An 18,607-nucleotide genomic window follows, 5' to 3' on the forward strand; every position below is an offset into this window, starting at 1 on the left:
ATCCCTGAGAGAGGAGGGGTGCTTCGGCCGCGCCGCCTTCCTTATCGCGCCGTCGGCCCTCCTTTCCCTCACCCCGGCACCCTCTCTTCGCCCCTTCAGACAGTATGGGAACTGGTTCCCTCCAGGCGCCCTCACCTGTTCTGCAGTCCCTGGAGGCACAATAGCTTGACAGATCAGACGTGGGAGATTAGGTTTTTTCGGCGTCAAATGTCCTTATAGGCAACCGCCCTAGACCGGAGCTGGCCGCAATGGACCTAAGAGTCTGTAGCAGCCAGTCTGCCGTCACCTTTGTGGGTGGTGGTGTGAGGGGAGAGAGCGTGGTGATTGTGAGAAACAACAGAAGCTCGCTGACAAAGAGGGGCGAGAGGATTCAGTCACTTTTGAGAAAACCATTGGAGAGGTCAGGGAAGACATACTATTGTATCAGCGTTGCTGTGAAAATCTGTTTACATCTGCTTTTCGTTCCCGAGATCTTTTTTTGTCTGAGTGCAGCTCTCCTCTCAGAGACACTGAGTCAGTTCTTTGCTGGACTTGCCCTCTTGGAAAAAGAGAGTAACCTTGAGAACAGATAGCAGCCTTATTTCCACCGCCCCATCTTGCCCCCAGAAGGCGAACCTGTTAAGGGGAAGGGAGACACTTGACAGCAACTTCATGTGATTCTCAAAGGCACACTGGAAAGTTTCCTAGATTTGAAGGTGAGGGGATTTTGTGAGGTAAACTTGTTTAAGAGTTTGGCAAAGGCTTCCAGGTTAATGTGTTAGCTTATCCTGATTTGGCCAGGGCACTTAAGCCATCTACGCCTAGCCTTGTTTGTATCTGATCCCTGAGCTTAGAGGATATTTCTAGGAGCTCTTCGTCATCAGTCATCACTTCCTACTACTCTTTATCATTAACTATTTCATGTACGCTTATGGGAGCAGAAAAATGTAGGGGCCCTTCATCTGCAATAGAAGCTTTACAACTTTTATTCTAAAATATTGAAGCAAAGAGACTTGTTTCCAATTCAATTGTGGGTGGAAACGAGGACCTAAGATATCTATTAGTATGGTTCTTATATGGTTCTAGAGGAGAAAAAGACTGACATTTGCCACTGGGCTCTTGTTTTTGTCTTCAGATAATTGACAGAAGTGTTCACTTTTATTGCAAATGAAACAGAGTACGCACCTTTTACATTCTTTTAATACCATAGACTTTGTCCTTCCAGAGACAGAGTATGAACTGCCCACTTCAGGTAGGCACATGACTCTGTGGCCTGCTGCACACATGGTCCCTCTTGCTGTACTCTAAACAGTGCCTTTGTGACCTGAAACAGTCAACACTTTCTTAAAGCTACAGCCTGATCAGTCAATGCGTTTTTGCCTCATGTGGAATTTCACATTTGTGTAGTACCTTCTGTATGAATAATGACATAATTTATGCATTCCATTTGTCCTCCAGGCAACTCCAGATTTAAACCTATCTATCCAATTACTGTATAAACCAGATGAAAATTTAACAGTGGAACACCGTGGGCAATTTCAGCCTGGTAAAGTAACCAATTATAAGATTTCACTCAATATTTTAATTACACAAGATATATTTTGACAGTGTTTAATATAAAGGAAAACTATTGACTTCTATTTTATGTCATGCACTGAGAACGATAAATTAGGAATTGGTGCCTACCTGCAATCTTTCTATTTTCCTCTCTGATCCTGCTTTAAATGTTATGCTTGTGTTTTGTTCCTTATGTGTTACTTTGCTAGGGCTTCTATAACAAAGTACCACAAGCTGAATGCTTAAGCAACAGAAATTTATTGTCTCACAGTCTGTACTTCTAAAGTCACAGTGTTTGTAGGGTCCTGGTTCCCCTGTAGGCACCTGAGAAGGATCTGTTCCAAGCCCTTCTCCTGGCTTCTGGTAATTCCTTGATTTGTGGCAAAAGAGCTCCAGTCTTTGCATGGCCTTTCCCCCATGTGCATGTCTCTGTGTCCAAATGTCCTCTTTTTATAAGGATTAGAGGCCCACCCTAACCTGATATGGCCTCATCTTAACTAAGTCACCATTTCCCAATCAGATCATACTTTGAGATACTGAAGTTTAGGACTTTAACACAAATTTTGGAGGGGACATAATTCAACTCATACCACTTCAGTTCAGCGTTTCTCCAGATTTGGTCCACACGCACCACATTTATCAAAATAACCTAGATGTTTTATTAGAAATGCAGGTTCCTAAGCTTTACCCTAAGCAAGTGATTCTCAAAGGCCAGGAGTGATTTTTTTTTTTTTTTTTTTGCCCCCAGGGGACATTTGGCAGTGTCTGGAAACAGGACAGGAGAGAAGTATCTGATATCCAACAAACTCAGAATGCTGCTAAACACCCTGCAATGCACAGAACAGTCCACCACAACAAGAAAACAATCCCACTCCAAATGTTAATAAAGCCTGGGCTTCCCAGATCACAGTGGTAAAGAGTCCACCTGCCAGTGTAGGAGACACAAAAATATAGGTTCAGTCCCTGGGTCAGGTAGATCCTCTGGAGGAGAAAATGACAACCCACTCCAGTATTATTGCCTGGAAGATTCCATGGACAGAGGAACCTGGTAGGCTACACTCCCTGAGGTCACAGAGATTTGGCCACGACTGATCACCACCAAGAAGCTATATCCTAAAACTGCTAAACCAGACTCTCTGGGATAGAGGCCTAGAAGTCAACATTTGACAAGCTACTTTTACCCACACTAAAGTTTGAGAAGCACTTCAGATACAAAATCCTTTTCTTGGAATATATACATGCTCCATTTTGTTCCAGATATTAGTTACCTCTCTTATTTATTAGCCATGCTAATTATAAGATGTTAATCTAACTAAATATGACAACTTAGCAATTGCCTGAATTTCTGAGTCTTACTGTAACATTCATTTTAGATTGGAAAGCTGTTTGTATTTTAAAATTTCTGTTCCATATTATGTTATTTTGGATCAGCTATCTACATTTTCTAGATGCTCTTTGTCTAATCAAAATTGTTTTGAACAGAAAACTATTGCTAGTCTCTGGCTTGGCAAAGCAGTGCTTTGTCTGCTCCAGTCCACTGGTTTTTCCGGTAGCCAGAGTGACTGACTTGTCTATTTCATGTATTTCTCTCATCCCTTGAAGTAATGCTGCTCTCCTCTCAAATTTTTTCTCTTCTTTACTTTTGGCATTTGAAAATATTTTTAGGGTATATTAGTGGTGTCTTAAGAGCAGAAGCAAGAAAATGGTAGAGTCATAAAAGCCACCAGAAGCACAAGGGAAAATCTTAAAACTTCCATTAAAAAAGGTCATTGGAAATTATGTGTTTCAGTGTATAACAAATTGAGAACTTGCCTCTCTAAAAAACTGGTTTAAGTATTCTGTTTTAGAGAATGCTTAGTTGCTCAGTCATGTCCATTCTTTGAGAACCTTTGGACTGTAGCCTACCAGGCTCCTCTGTCCATGGGATTTTTCAGGCAAGAAATATACGTGCATGTGTGTGTGTGTGTGTGAAATATATATAATCCAGAGATTATAAAATCAAAATAATTTGGCTCTGCATTATCCTTATTGACCATTACATTATCCAAGCTGTTTTGCTAATGACCTTTTACTAGTTTTCTGAAGTCATCCCTGGTAAAATTTTGAGAACAACTCTAGCCTCCTGTTCCAACGACCAGAATCCCTGAATAGTTTCTTTCTCTTTCAACAGTTTCTTAGGAATTAAAACCTCTCATGTCATTCAAACATATTTTCTGTGACATTATATGATCTTTAAGCCTGCTTACCTCTTTGGACTGTGTGGCCAACAATCGTATGTTCAACTCTTAAATTACAAAGTGCAACCTAAGCTTTAGACTTCTCTGGTGACTCAGACGGTAAAGAGTCTGCCTACAATGCGGGAGACCCAGGTTTGATCCCTGGGTCAGGAAGATCCCCTGGAGAAGGAAATGGCAACCCACTCCATTATTCTTGCCTGGAAAATCCCATGGATGGAGGAACCTGGTAGGCTACAGTGCATGGGGTTGCAAAGAGTCAGACATGACTGAGCAACTTCACAAGCTTTCTAAAAGTCTTCGTTCAAAAAACCTTAAAAAACAAAACAAAACACGAGATTGCTGAAAATAAGCAAGATGTAGAGTAAGCAGCCTTTATACTGAGTTTTTAATACAAATGTTAAAATCAAATGTATAAACAAAAAAGTGGTAACATAGAGCAAAATCTGTACAGTTTGATCCAGAAGATCTTTTGTTGTGTTTGCATCCAAAACTTGACACCTGATGGCTGAAAGTCATACAACACAGTTTTCAGCTGGACTAGCCAGCCAGCTGTTGCCAGTGTAAGCTGATCACTTAACACATGAAGTTAAGAGGCTTCTACAAAAAAAAGCTAGGAAGGATAGAGAAGTGAGGATATAACGTCAGTTCTCCCCTTTTCTATCATGTTTTCTACTGTCTGGAGACCAGGGTGAAGTACAATGAGAAAATGATGGAATTTTACAAAATTCTTGTGAACTAGGCTTTCTAAATTACTGAAGAGTCATAAAGTTGTTATCTAAAAATTCCTCCCCTAAGAGTAATTCCTCGTAGCCATGCTCCAAAATTGGCACCCTAGCAAACAGAATGAACAGATAAAGTGAAATGTTATCTTTCCCAATCATCTCTAATGTCCTGCTATAGAGGAAAATGTGAGGGAAAAGAGATGATGGCAACATAATCCACCAATGGCCTCAAAGGTCACCGTGCCTGATACTGAGTGAAGTAAATCAGAGTATTCTTGCCTGGAGAATTCCATGGACAGAGTAGCCTGGTGGGCTACAGTCCATGGCATGACAGAGTGGGACATGACTGAGAGTTGGACACACACAAATCAGAGAAACAGAAACATTGTATTATATCCTTTATAGGCAGACTCTAAAAAGACATGATACAAATGAACTTATTTACAAAATAGAAACAGACTTACAAACTAAGAGAAGGAATTTATGGTTGCCAGAATGGGGAAGAATGGAGGGAAGGGGTAGTTAGGGAGTTTGAGATGGACATGTACACACTGCTGTATTTAAAATGGATAACCAACAAGGACCTACTGTATAGCACAGAGAACTCTGCTCAGTGTTATGTGGCAGCCTGGATGGGAGGGGAGTTTTGGAGAGAATGGATACATGTATATGTGTGGCCCAGCTGCTGCTGCTACCTGAAACTATAGCAACATTGTTAATTAGCTATGAAGTGAAGTGAAAGTCAGCTCAGTCCTGTTTGACTTTTGCAACCCCATGGATTGTAGCCCGCCAGGCCCCTCTGTCCATTGGGATTCTCCAAGCAAGAATACTGGTTCGGTTCAGTTCAGTTCAGTTCAGTCACTCAGTTGTGTCCAACTCTTTGCGACCCCATGAATTGCAGCACACCAGTGGGTTGCTATTCCTTTCTCCAGGGGATCTTCCCGACCCAGGGATGGAACCCAGATCTCTGGCATTGCTGGCAGATTCTTTACCATCTTGAGCCACCATGGAGGCCCAAAACCCCAATATAAAATAAAAAGTTTAAAAAGAAAAGGTCACCCTGCCTCTGAGATACCCTTTCTCTTCAAAGTTTCTCTCTCAATAGCTTACTTCCACCAATCCTTCAAGACCCAATCAGCACTTTGTCACTTCCAAGAAGTAGGCTTGTATAAATGAAAGAGTACTGGACTTGAAGGCCTAGGTCCAAAATCTTGGCTTTGTTGCTTAATTATTTAACGAAAATCTCTTGTCTTCTCGGCGACTCTGTTTTCTAATCTTCAAAATAGGAATTAATACTTGCCTTACAGAATTTTCTATACTTAGTACATGGAGGGTGATGAGTAAATCTTTATTTCTTTATTTGAAGGCCTCCTCCAATTACTCCAACATACATGGCTTCTGTCTCATTTCTCTGAACCCTGGCACATCATTTATAAAATTCACTTGTCTGTTAATCTACCTTCAGTACTTTGATGCTTGTAAGGCTGAGAGGTGAGTGGTTTGAAGCATATTAGCAACCCAGACCATAGGCATCTCTTAATTTTCTAGAAAGTGTGGAGCAAAAAAATCGGGATTAATTTTGTTATAGCAAAAAATAATTTTATATAAAAAATCTGAGCAACAGCTATATACTGACACTTAAGGTGGCTGTTCCTCTGCCCTCGGCCACCTTGAAGTGTTGGGTGAATGAGTGTCTAAACCACAGGTGCCTCTTGTGCTTCTTTCTGTCAGACTGATGTTTCCATAGTGAACGTAAGTGGTAGAGGAAGCTGGAGAGATGGAGGACTCAGGGAATAAGAAAGGAAGCGGTTATGAAGGCATATCACAAGCCAGAGTGGGTAAAGGCACCTCGGATGACAGACAAGGACAGTGGATCTCCTTGGCTAATTACCTTTCTCCTTCTCAAAGAGGTCTCCATTGTGCAGAAGGGAATGTAGGATTCTCAACTCCTTTCACTTAGAAAAGTATGTGAACAAACATCCTAAGTACTGCTTTGTCTGTCTTCCATGTGCAAGTGTCCTTATGTAGCTGTTTCTCAGATATTTTTTCTGTAAAATTATTCTTCACCGTAACAAAATGAATCCTAAGTTTTTGTTCTGCATTTCCTAGAAAGCTAAAAGAAGCCTATGATTTGAAATGATGGGGGTCAAGTTTCTTCCCTTTATGTATCTATGCCATGATGCAAGATGTGGCCTTAGCAAGTCTCACTGCTCATGTTGCTTTTCAGCCACATTGAACCCCTCCCTTCCATGAAACATCATGCTTTTTGGATGTACTCTGGCACTGACTGAAGCACTCTTTTGTTGTTGTTTAGCCTCTAAGTCATGTCCAACTCTGTGACCATAAGGACTGTGGACTCCCAGACTCCTATGTCCATGGGATTTCCCAGGTGAGAATATTAGAGTGGGTTGCCATTTCCTACTCCAGGGTATCTTCCTGACCCAGGGATCATTAATTTCTACTCATCCTCCAAACTTTGGTGTTGAACTGAAGAACTCACTTCTGCTACGCAGCTTTCCTGGATGGGCCTGGGCTGGGCTGCAGTCCCTCCTATGAGCTCACATAGTGCCCTGGGACATCTCCCCTCTTTGTAACATTAATTGCATGAGTAATGACAGAGGATGAGCCGGGTGGATGGCATCACTGACTCAATGGACATGAGTTTGAGCAAGCTCGGTGAGATGGTAAAGGACAGGGAAGCCTGGCATGCTGCAGTCCATAGGGTCTCAAAGAGCTGAAAATGACTGAACGACTGAACAACAACTATGCAAGTATCACTCGTCTGCATCCCCTCTGCACGTTGCACTCTGGGAGGACAGATGCCGTCCTGTTCATCGTCACATCGACACTACCTGCCCTGAGGCCAGGCACATAGAGATCCTCAAAACACATCACTGCAACAAGCAAAGGAGGGAATGATATGCATTACTGTTATTGCCTTGAGCTTTAAAAATGTGAAGATGTACAAGACAAGAAGTTGACTTTTGCCTTTTTGTAGTGTGTTGATTAATTTGTTTTAGCTTTAAAATTCTAACCTAAAGTAATATGTAATCTTCACAAAGCTTGTAGGTAATTCTCTTTTGTGTGTGCATGCTAAGTCACTTCAGTCATATCCGATTCTTTGCAACCCTATGGACCACAGCCCTCCAGGCTCCTCTGTTCATGGGATTCTCCAGGCAAGGATACTGGAGTGAGTTGCCATGCCATCCTCCAGGGGATCTTCCCAACCCAGGAATCAAACCCATGTCTCCTGTGTCTCCTGCATTGCAGGTGGATTCTTTACTGCTGAGCCACCTGGGAAACCCACTTGTCTGTCACTTTTCCGAAAAATCTATCAGCAGGGCCATTGCAAGCCTTTGGTGTGACTTTATTTACCTACTTGTTATGGCCTACATGTCAACAGCAAGTCAGACACACAAATTCTTAACAGATCGAATCATTTCATTTTCCAGAAGGTAATGTATCCACAATTTTGATATCAGTTAAGGGAGGGCCTCATTATTCTAATGTTGCACTTACAGGAAGCCTCTCCTATACTGTGGAGCCTGTTTCTGGGTTTCTTAAGCTCATCCATTGCGTCACAAGCTTCTTGCTTGCTTGTTTGGATTTTCAGTGCTACATATGGTTCCAGGCACAGAGCTGATGCTTGAGGGAATTCTGGAATAGCAGTTTTGAGTGTTACAGGGACATACAGTCACTTCTCATTTTACTTACTTCTCACAGAAGTCTCAAGAAGATTTATCATCATTATCTTATGTATAAGGAAATGGGAATTTAGAGATGTTAGGATGCTTGCCTGAAGTAATGTTACTTGAATGGTGGTGCCAGGAGTTTAATCCAGGAGAGTCTGATCTGAGGCCACCCCTGTTTTTACCACCACACCCTGCCTTTCAGTACATGTTTGCTAAATCAGTTTAGTACTAATTTCCATAGGAGACAAATAAATAGTTGATGCATCTAGGAGAAGGGTGAACAGAGGATATTGATAGGTTATGTAACTAAACTTTTTTCTTTAGTGTCAGTGAAATTAACCATTAAGGATAATCAGAAGCGCAATATAACCAGTATGAAGAGCTGTGAACACACCACTTTGGCAGGCAGATCTAAGAAATAGAAGAACTCTTCTTGATAAGCAACATCAACTTAGTTACATGAACAGGTCTCCAAGAGAAACAAGGTGAGGCAGAGATGGCTGGTTGCCTATGCTGTCCATACGTTTTCCTTTTCCTCCTTAGAAACACAGTACTAAAGGCCACAGTTCCTAGTCTCCCTTGCAGCTAGATATGGTAAGCTTGAAATACTATGTGAGAACGTCATAAAACTGTTCTTCAAAGGAAAAAAGAGTACCCTTTTGCCTTTCCTTTTCCTGCTGACTAGGATGCAGATGTGATGGGTTGAAGTCAAGTAGCCACTTTGGATCATGAGGTGATGGGCTAAGGATGACCAGAACAGTGTGCCAGAGGAAGTCTAGGGTATGATGACCTTTGAGCCATCATCTTGATCTGGCCTGCCAAACTCTAGACCTCCTCTATGTGAAAGCATAACAAACTTTCATTTTATTTAAGCCAAACATGGAAGTGGAAGAAGCCAGTTTAGTGATTTCTGTCATTTGCACAAGTGTCCCTCCTCCGGTTTGTCATTCTGTTTCTGTCCAGTTTTATTTCATCTTACAATACTGCAGTTGTTTATATTTCCTAGAACCTGCACTGCATGTTTGAAACTAGCAAGCAGCAAACATCATTTCTTTGTCATAGACTGGTTATTGGTACTATCTAACAAGTTCTCACTAAGTCCTTTGTAGGTGACTCTGATTAAAGGTCAGGAGACCACATGTAAGCTCTACAAATAACCTCAAGTTTTGAATTATATGATATAGAAGGTTAGGCCCCACCTCAGCTTTCTCTTATCTGACCATTGATCTAATACCACATCATTTTTATTTTTCCAAATGATATAATATCCCACTTGATGGTTCACTGCAAATGTCTACTGAATTTATGCATAATAACATGTAAAACATTCTGCTGTATACAATGAGTTCACAGATGAATCATAAAGGTTTTGTTCTTTAAGAAGAAAGTAATCAGTTGATTGAATGGAGATAAACTCCGTGGGGGTACAAATAGGGAATGGATTTATTTTCTCTAACCTTCAAACATTTCCCTGGTGGTCCAGTGGCTAAGACTTTGTGCTCCCAGTGCAGGGGGCCTGGGTTTCGATCCCTGGCCGGGGAACTAAAATCCACAAGCTACAACTAAGACTCAGTGCAGCTAAATAAATAAAGAAATAACCTTCAAACATGGATTTTCTCATTACAAATAACTTCAGATAGTCCCTATAGTTTTTTAGTCACTTGGGGTATTTAAGGCTTACTTTCAGGTATTAAAAGACAATACAGTTTAGTCTAACTTAAAACCTTACATCTGATTCTCTAACCCAGTTGCATCTAATCTCACATGTAATTCACAGTTTCCCATGGCCTACCCCACCCCCAGCCCAGACCTGATCCAAGGCTCAGGCATCCACAGTGGGCATGAGCCGTGAGGTGTGATCTTTTTATCACTCTGTCTTTACTCTCTACCCATTAAGTACAGAGTAATCTCAGCCCATTCTAATCTCTGTCCTTGTTTCCTGCCATGTGCCCTCTTCAGGCCCATTGGCCTCCTTTCCATCCCTATTAAACATGTTTCTGCCAAGGGCCTCTGAGTTTCCTGTTTCTCTGCTTCACTCTTCCCCCAGCCATCTGCATGGTTTGCTCCACAACTCTCAGGCCTTTTCTCAAATGTCTGCTCATCAGTGAGGTGGCCCTGACTCCTCTATCCCACACCTATCACTTCCCTACTCTGCTTTGCATTTCTCATCTCACCATCTGATAAATTCCACTTCCACTGGGAAGTGAGGTGCCTGTCTCTTCTCCTGCAGACACATCCCATCTTTATGAGGCAGGGCAGGAGGTCAAGTACCTGTCTCTGAGTATGAGAAGAGGAGGAAGAAAAGCCAGAACACTGTCTCCTCCTTTGAATTTCTGTTCTCCTTGACTTTCTTCAACCAAGTTTCACAATTTGGTCTTGTCGTTTAGAAGCTGGACGTGAGAGTTCCCTAGATACTGGATCGATCTCTTTTTTTACTGAGTCTCCATGGATGTGGCAGGCACTCTCTTTGGAATGCAGCGGCAGTTGTCTCATTATTCTCAGTTTTGGGGCTTCAGCTCAAGTATAGAGATGAAAAGTAAAACTTCATTCAATGTGCTGTTAACTAAAACCTTCTCACAATCTAATGTGTAGTGATTGCCACAAAGAGAACGTTTGAATTTGAGGTAATCATTGTGATATGAGTAGATGACTCCATGGATTCAGGATGTTCGATTTTTTGGAAATAGAAACCTAGGTGTGTTTGCACATTTCGGAAGCAATTAAAACTGGTTATACAGTGAGATTGCCCCTGGATCCAGCCCTGCCTGGACTTTTTATATGAGTCAGTTATTTTCCTTTTTTTTCCTCTTAAGCCAGGTGACTTGGCTTTTCATCACATGCCACCCAGCAGTCCTGGCTGTCGCCATGCCATCTCTTGCCTTAAACTGCTGCCTGTGTGTTGTCATCAGAGTCGCTACACTCCTGGCATATTTTCTCAGGCTGCACTTTTCCTTTTCCCAGGGACTACTGATAATTGAAAGGATTTATTAAGGTCCCACTCTGGGATTCTCCTGGCCACTGAGCACAATAGAAGAAATATTGTTAGTAACTATTTTGACAAATCCAGTAATGTTATGTTTGGATGCATAGTTGTGTTTGCAATTCTGAATGCTATTGCTCTACATATGGCTGAAGAAAATATTTTCTTATTGATTTTCCATAATAATCCAACATAGTAGGCTCGTATTCTTTGTAATTATCATTTGCATTAGTTAGTCTTTAGGTGAAGTATCCAAACATCTTTAAGTTATTAATCTTTTGTATTCAAATGTTATATGAGGGCTTCCCTGGGGGCTCAATGGTAAAGAATCCACCTGTAATGCAGGAGATGTAGGTTCTATCCCTGGGTCAGGAAGATCCCCTAAAAAAGGAAATGTCAACCCACTTCAGTATTCTTGCCTGCGAAATCATGGAGTCACAAAAGAGTTGGACACAACTTAGTATCTAAACAACAATGAGTTATATACCTAACTCCAAAGGTACTAAAATCCATTAAGGAACCTAAAGTCCTTTAACATTCATTCATTCTCCCTAGTGCCAGAGACATATTCCTCTAATAAAGAGACTTATAAAGTAATATATAACACAGTCAATGTGGTTTACATCTTTGAGAAGTTTTAGCAGTGTTACTGTTGGGAGAATTAATTTTCTGAAAGAAATCTGAAATTAGAAATAATTTCAGATTTTAGCCATAATTCAGAGTGTGATAAAATCAGGGTGTGATTTTATACACCCACCAAAGTTCTAACTTTAATTTCCTGTTCTTGGTATGAAAATAAAATGTTTATGAGAAGAAATACCAAAAATTTAGAGGGAATTTGAAATCAAATTCATCATAGATTCACCCAAAAGAAAGAACTTTGAGCTCCAGATAACATAAACTACTATACAGGGTTTGGTTATGCTTCCTTCTTCTGATAGGGATGTGGAAACAACAGATTCCTAAAAAAGAAAAGAAAAAAAGGAAAATACTAGGGGGTAGGATTGGTAAAATAAGACCCAGTACCTTTTTACTGTAAAAGAAAAGCTGATCTCAAATTCTTACATCTGCTTGTTTATAAATTAATTCATTAAACAAATGTTTATTACAAGTTTACTACATTCCAGACGCTATGGTGAGTTTTCATCCTACAAGTTCAGTCAGTTCAGTCGATCAGTTGTGTCCACCTCTTTGCGACCCCATGAATTGCAGCACGCCAGGCCTCCCTGTCCATCACCAACTCCCGGAGTTCACTCAGACTCACGTCCATCGAGCCAGTGATGCCATCCAGCCATCTCATCCTCTGTCGTCCCCTTCTCCTCCTGCCCCCAATCCCTCCCAGCATCAGAGTCTTTTCCAATGAGTCAACTCTTCGCATGAGGTGGCCAAAGGACTGGAGTTTCAGCTTTAGCATCATTCCTTCCAAAGAACACCCAGGGCTGATCTCCTTTAGGATGGACTGGTTGGATCTCCTTGCAGTCCAAGGGACTCTCAAGAGTCTTCTCCAACACCACAGTTCAAAAGCATCAATTCTTTGGCACTCAGCTTTCTTCACAGTCCAACTCTCACATCCATACATGACCACTGGAAAAACCATAGCCTTGACTAGATGGGCCTTTGTTGGCAAAGTAATGTCTCTGCTTTTGAATATGCTATCTAGGTTGCAAGTTAGGAGACAGATAATGAAATAGATGATGATAGTCATCTGTGATGATGGAGAGGGAATGAGGGAGTTCCTGTGGGACTCTGGAATAAGAGCAGGTGAGCCGGTGAAGGCAGTGACCAGAGAAACCTCATGAGATGTAGTTTGACCTGAGACTTGAAGCCTGAGTATGAGTTTTCCTGGTGGCTAGGGAAGGGTGTTTTAGAAAACACATGCAAACTAAAGTGTGTCTGAGGATTCCCAGGTAGGTTATGATGGAGGGTGTGTGAGATGGGAGAGGCCTGAACAATGAAACAAAGGTGGGTGTCTTGTTATTCTTTAGGGTTTGGAATTGTCTTAAAGGCCCTGGGGAGTGGCCAAGGGATGTTAATCTAGGGAGAAACATTACCATGTTTGCATTTTAAAAGGCTTTGTGGAGGGTTTTCCTAAGGAGAAAGCTAATGAGTTCCCCATACCTATAAGAGAGAGAATAAGAGGGGAAAAGCTGAGATGAAAGGATTGAATCCTCACAAGAAAGAGTTCGATCAGACAGAGAACTTGACCCTATAGATGATTAGACAGATGTTGTGAAGACCTGAAGATCTTTTATAAAGCGTGGTCATCTTTCACATTTTATTTTTTAGTTTTTACATTTTTTATGTATATGTTTTTGGCCACACTGCACAGCATGTGGGATCTTAGTTCCCCAACCAGGGTGGGAACCTGTGCCCCTGGCAGTGGAAGCAGAGTCTTAACCACTGGACCACCAGGGAATTCTCTACATTTTAAAATGTGTCTGGTTGAGGCAAGAGGTTAGATATGCTGAGATTTCCTAAAATATGTTCTTTAGAAGAGTTGCTGATAGATGTTTCATGAACAGAAAACAGAATTTTAGTGCTTTCCGAAAGTTTGGCTTGGTCACACTTGAAGAGGCCTAACTAATTACTGTGGGACTTTTACAGCCTTTAACATGCATGCCTTGTGTCTTTGACTGGGACTTGGATTCAGGGTTTCCAAACTTTATTGATCACAGGACCCCTATGATCTTCTCTTCCAAAGAGCACACTTGGTAAAATACTGAACTAGATACATTTGATTCTGTTACTAAGATTTTCCCCTGAGGTTCTGAAATCTTAAAAAGTATTTAAGACCTTGAATTACTTTTTCAGAGTGTTTATCCGTTACAAATGAGTGATCTTACAGTTGTTAAGCAAGTCTGTCAAAATTGAATAATAACTAGTCAATGACTACTTTTTAGATTCCTTATTTTATGATATAATTGGATAAAATATGAACATAACTAGAATCCTAAGGGCCAACTTAGACAATTCAGGAAACCAAAAATATACTCATTTCAAATAATTAAAAGAAGATAGGGGATAAGCTGTCCCTTATCCCTCTATGTGAAGATATTCTCTGATAATTTAAAACTCAGAAAGGGAGTTAGAATTCTAATGTGCAGTTTAAACAAAGAGAGATGGAATTTTGGAGTCATCTACAGAATGATGGGCTTCCCTGGTGGCTCAGTGGTAAAAGAATCCACCTGCAATGCAGGAGACACGAGTTCGTTCCCTGAGTCGAGAAGATTCTCTGGAGAAGGAAATGGCAACCCACTCCAGTTTTCTTGCCTGGGAGGAGCCTGGTGGGCTCTAGTCCGTGGGATTGCAAAGGAATTGGACATGACTTAGTGACTAAATAACAACAACAACAGAACGTTTCCATTGGGAATGTGACATTAGGTTGGCAGGTGTGAGATTAGGAATATTCAAAAATTTTATCATCTGAAAAATAGATATTCTAGTGATTTAATCTAACCCTTGAATTGCAAATAGACTTTAACTTAGATGTCAATTCCAATTAGTTGCAGTGTTGTTTGAAGCGTTAGGTTCTGAAGAGTTGAGAGTCTCCATGTAGTTGGACAAACATGGTGACTGATGAGCAGTATATGCCTTGTGTGGGGAAAGAGAGTGAGGCTCCCCATCCTTGCAGTTGCCATTCCCCTTTGAAGTCATGCTTGGAGGTATGGAAGTCATAAAGTGTTCTGGCGAGGTGGATTGGGTAAGAAACAACTATTTGAGATATTTAGGTTATTTAAAAATGATTTAGAAGATCTTGTCAGGTCACTCAGAATGTACATGACCTAGGTTAGAAAAGTGAACTTTGTGGAAATGCAGTACAACAATGGACCCCCGTAGAAAGGAGTCCTTGACAAGGAAGTTCAAATCTCTTTCAGCCCACAAAGTGTAAGAATTCAAATTTAGTATAGTGTCAATATGAGAATTTCTGTTGGAGCCTACATGATTAGTCTTTTCTGTGAGTACATTGAGTTCATATTCATTATTATCTTTTGCCAAGCAAGACTAAATCCTTCACAAAATTCTCAATATAAAGAACTTTCATTCCTTTAGCAAATGAGGCCTCTGTTTTCTATAGGGATCCCAGAGTCCCTGCAATGGACAACACTGTCAAAAGGAAGGAGACTTCCCTGGGAATAGAGAGGGAAAACAGTAGTATGTCCTTGTTGATTGTGCAGTCCCGGCAAATCCCGGCCCAGTCTCCCATAGTGGGCCCTCGGCCTGTTGGCGGACAAGCTGCTGCCCAAGCAGAGACGCGCCCCGTGAGTCAGGGCCACTTGCGGCTTCACACCCGGCTTCCTGCCCGAATCCCTGCCGAGTCTGTTTCTTAGCCAAATGACATCAAGAACAACTTGAGGAAAATATAAAGAAAGTTATGCCCTTTTGAGACAGTTTATTTCCAATAGTGTCTAGCCTGTGGCTTAAATTCTGGGCTTGAAATTAGGAAAACGGAGTACAGATTAGACAAAGTCAGAAATGGAAATGTGTCTGTGCCGTTCGTGAACAGGCACTGCCGCAGAACTCTGATGATTCCAGCTTCCCTGGGTCTCAGTGTCCTCATATTCTCAATTGGGATGAGAAGAAGCCTGGAGGTGGAGATGGTGAAGAAAGCAATTTTCATATTTCATAAATTCTAGATAATTTATCTAAAGAGTTCCCTGCTTTCTCCAGACAACAGCCAATCCCATCATGAGATCAGCAGTGAGATGACCCCACAAACTGGATGGAGTAGAGGGAACCCCCACCACCCCACCCCTCCCAGCTGCTGCAGGAAATCTCCAAGGTTTGTCAAACAAGTGATTTGAAACTTCTGTGATCTCTCTGGCTACATTATGGTTTTAGATATTGCCAGCACCTGTGGCTCTTGAGATGGGTATCATCATGAGTTGGTACCTCACTCCGCACTGTATCATAGTCCACTTTACAACACTGCCCACAGAGGTCTGGATCCTGTGGCCCCAGGTGACTGTTCACTGGTGCTACTGCAGGTGTCCTTTCCCTAGGAATAGACAGACATTTCTGAGAATCATGCTGTAAACAATCCAATTGCATTCAAAGTCACCTTTTTCCTTCAGAAGACTTGTGTACAGGGTTGTGTATAGACTGGCATAGGCTTCCCAGGTGGCTCAGTGGTAAAAATCCTCCTGCCAATGACTTGGGTTCGATCCCTGGGTTGGGAAGATCCCCTGGAGAAAGGAATGGCAACCCACTCCAGTATTCTTGCCTGGAAGATTCCATGGACAGAGGAGCCTGGTGGGCTACAGTCCACGGGGTCGCCGAGTTGGACACGACTGAGTGAGTGAGCACACACTTGCACATAGATTGGCATAGCACTTCTTTTGTGATTGTTGTCATTCAGTCGCTAAGTCATGTCCGACTCTTTGGAAAACTCAGCAATAGCCACAGGACTGCAAAAGATCAATTTTCATTCCAATCCCAAAGAAAGGCAATGCCAAAGAATGTTCAAACTCTCATACAAAATCAGGCTACTTTGGTCAGATATTGTTCATTATAAGGTGAGAGAACAAAATATCTGACCAAAGTAGCCTGACTTTTTTTTGTCAGGAGAAGGCTGACTTCATTTTTATTTTTTATTGCAATGAAGGGGGCTTCCCAGTTGGCACTAGTGGTAAGGAACCTCCTTGCCAGTACAGGAAACATAAGAGATGTGGGTTCAATCCCTGGGTCAGGAAGATCCCCTGGAGAAGGAAATGGCAACCCACTCCAGTACTCTTGCCTGGAAAATCCCATGGAGTCGCAAAGAGTTGGACATGACTGAAGCAACTTAGCACATTGCAATTAAGTGTGGTTAAATGCATGTCTATGCAATGTGACTCCTTAATTCAAGTTGAGGTTACGTTGAGAGAGAAGGTTTGGAGCCTCTAGTGTCTTTCTTCCCTTTGTTCTGTCTCTCCAGAAACCTGTGGACCACAGGTGTTTACCCCTGGAGCAGACACACCAAGGTTATATGCCCAGTGAGGGGCATATAGAAATAGCCTTCAATTTCTTTGTAAAGTGGTTGAAGGGTCTCTGGTTGGGAAAGAGAATGTGGGAAAACAACCGACAACCAAGGGCCAGGCCGCTGCAGCGTTCTCTTCAGTAAACCAGGGTTATGAGAGGACACATGGGAGCTCAGGATTTGAACATTGATTCTGTTCAAACAATCCCTGTCTAGGAACCCCTCTAAAGTCTTTATACATGTACAGATACGTACACACACACACACAACAATTAAGTGATGGGCACCCTGGTTGAAGACCACTGCCTTAACTCCCCATATTCACCCGAACTGGAAAATCTGGTTGCTCTTCTAAACTTAGGACTGCAAGTTTGTTGACTGTTTGCAATGTACCAGTCAACTTAGTTACCAAAGTTTATCTTCCTGAAAACCTTGCCATGGGTAATTAATTGTGCCATCCAAAGTCATGTAGCAAAAGACTTAGGAACCAGATTGAGGTTCTCTTAGTGCTTCCTTCCTCCCCCAACTGCCCTGAAGTCATTCGTATTAAACAAGACTTGGTCAGCTGAGTATTTGAATTAAGGGAAGGATTAAAAAGGAATCCTCGACCTCTGTAGACTATTTCTGATCAAAGTCCTCATATTCCACCAGCCCCCAGGTAATGTCTGGTCACCTGGTTTTGCCTTCAGCAAGAATCCTGTTTAGCCAGAACCCATTGTATTTGCTTTTAGTACTTTCTTCATTCTCCAATCCTCCCCCGCCCTGCTCCCCACCCCCACTCTGTTCCTTAGCTTTTCCTTGTGATTCAAGCCCATCTCTCTTCCCTACTTAAAAAAAACTTAAATTTTTTAGTAGTAGCCCTCCTTGAATAAAGTCTTCTTTACTGTCTTTAAAGAGGGTCAAGAATAACTTTTATCACTTCAGTAGGGCTTTAGATAAACTTTTGAAGCAGTCTGATTTACTTAGAGAACTCTACATAATAATATGGGCTGGTAAAGAGCCCTCCTGCCAGTGCAGGAGACACAAAAGACATGAGTTTGATCCCTGGGTCAGGAAGATCCTCTGGAGAAGAAAATGTATTAATTAGATATTATAATTCATTAAAAAAAATGACCTGTTAATTCACAGAACAGGTTTCTAATGTCTTTTTGAAATTTACCAAGTAGTAATATAAAAGATTCAACAGCTCTTAAATAGTTTTTATTGAAAAAAAAAGATAAACTATCTCCAAATTACTCCTGAATATTGTAAAAATAATTTCCCTTTAAAAATAACTGGCCAAGAATCCAGAAAAAGCTCTTTTTCCCCCCAGACTTTAAATTTTCTATTTTGTATTGGGGCATAGTCAATTAACAATGTTGTGGTAGGTTTAGGTGAACAGGGAAGGGACTCAGCCACACATATATGTGTATCCATTCTCCACTAAACCCCCCTCCCATCCAGGTGGCACATAACATTGAACAGAGTTCCATGTATTATACAGT

The 18,607-nt window shown here is 41.5% G+C and overlaps 1 long non-coding RNA gene across 2 annotated transcripts; it reads left to right on the top strand.

Annotated features, from left to right (window-relative positions):
* The first annotated feature begins 27 nt into the window (after positions 1-27).
* LOC129654063 (uncharacterized) lies at positions 28-15,926 on the top strand. 2 transcript variants are annotated; one of them, XR_008715369.1, is made up of 3 exons: positions 28-695; positions 14,799-14,867; positions 15,836-15,926. It is a non-coding gene; the product is annotated as an uncharacterized LOC129654063 (long non-coding RNA). The 2 variants fall into 2 exon arrangements; XR_008715368.1 differs by lacking the exons at positions 14,799-14,867; positions 15,836-15,926 and adding exons at positions 1,438-1,525; positions 2,285-3,124 and having other exon boundaries at positions 589-695.
* The last annotated feature ends 2,681 nt before the right edge of the window (positions 15,927-18,607 follow it).

This window comes from Bubalus kerabau, chromosome 5, assembly GCF_029407905.1.
Source record: "Bubalus kerabau isolate K-KA32 ecotype Philippines breed swamp buffalo chromosome 5, PCC_UOA_SB_1v2, whole genome shotgun sequence".
NCBI lineage: Eukaryota > Metazoa > Chordata > Mammalia > Artiodactyla > Bovidae > Bubalus > Bubalus kerabau.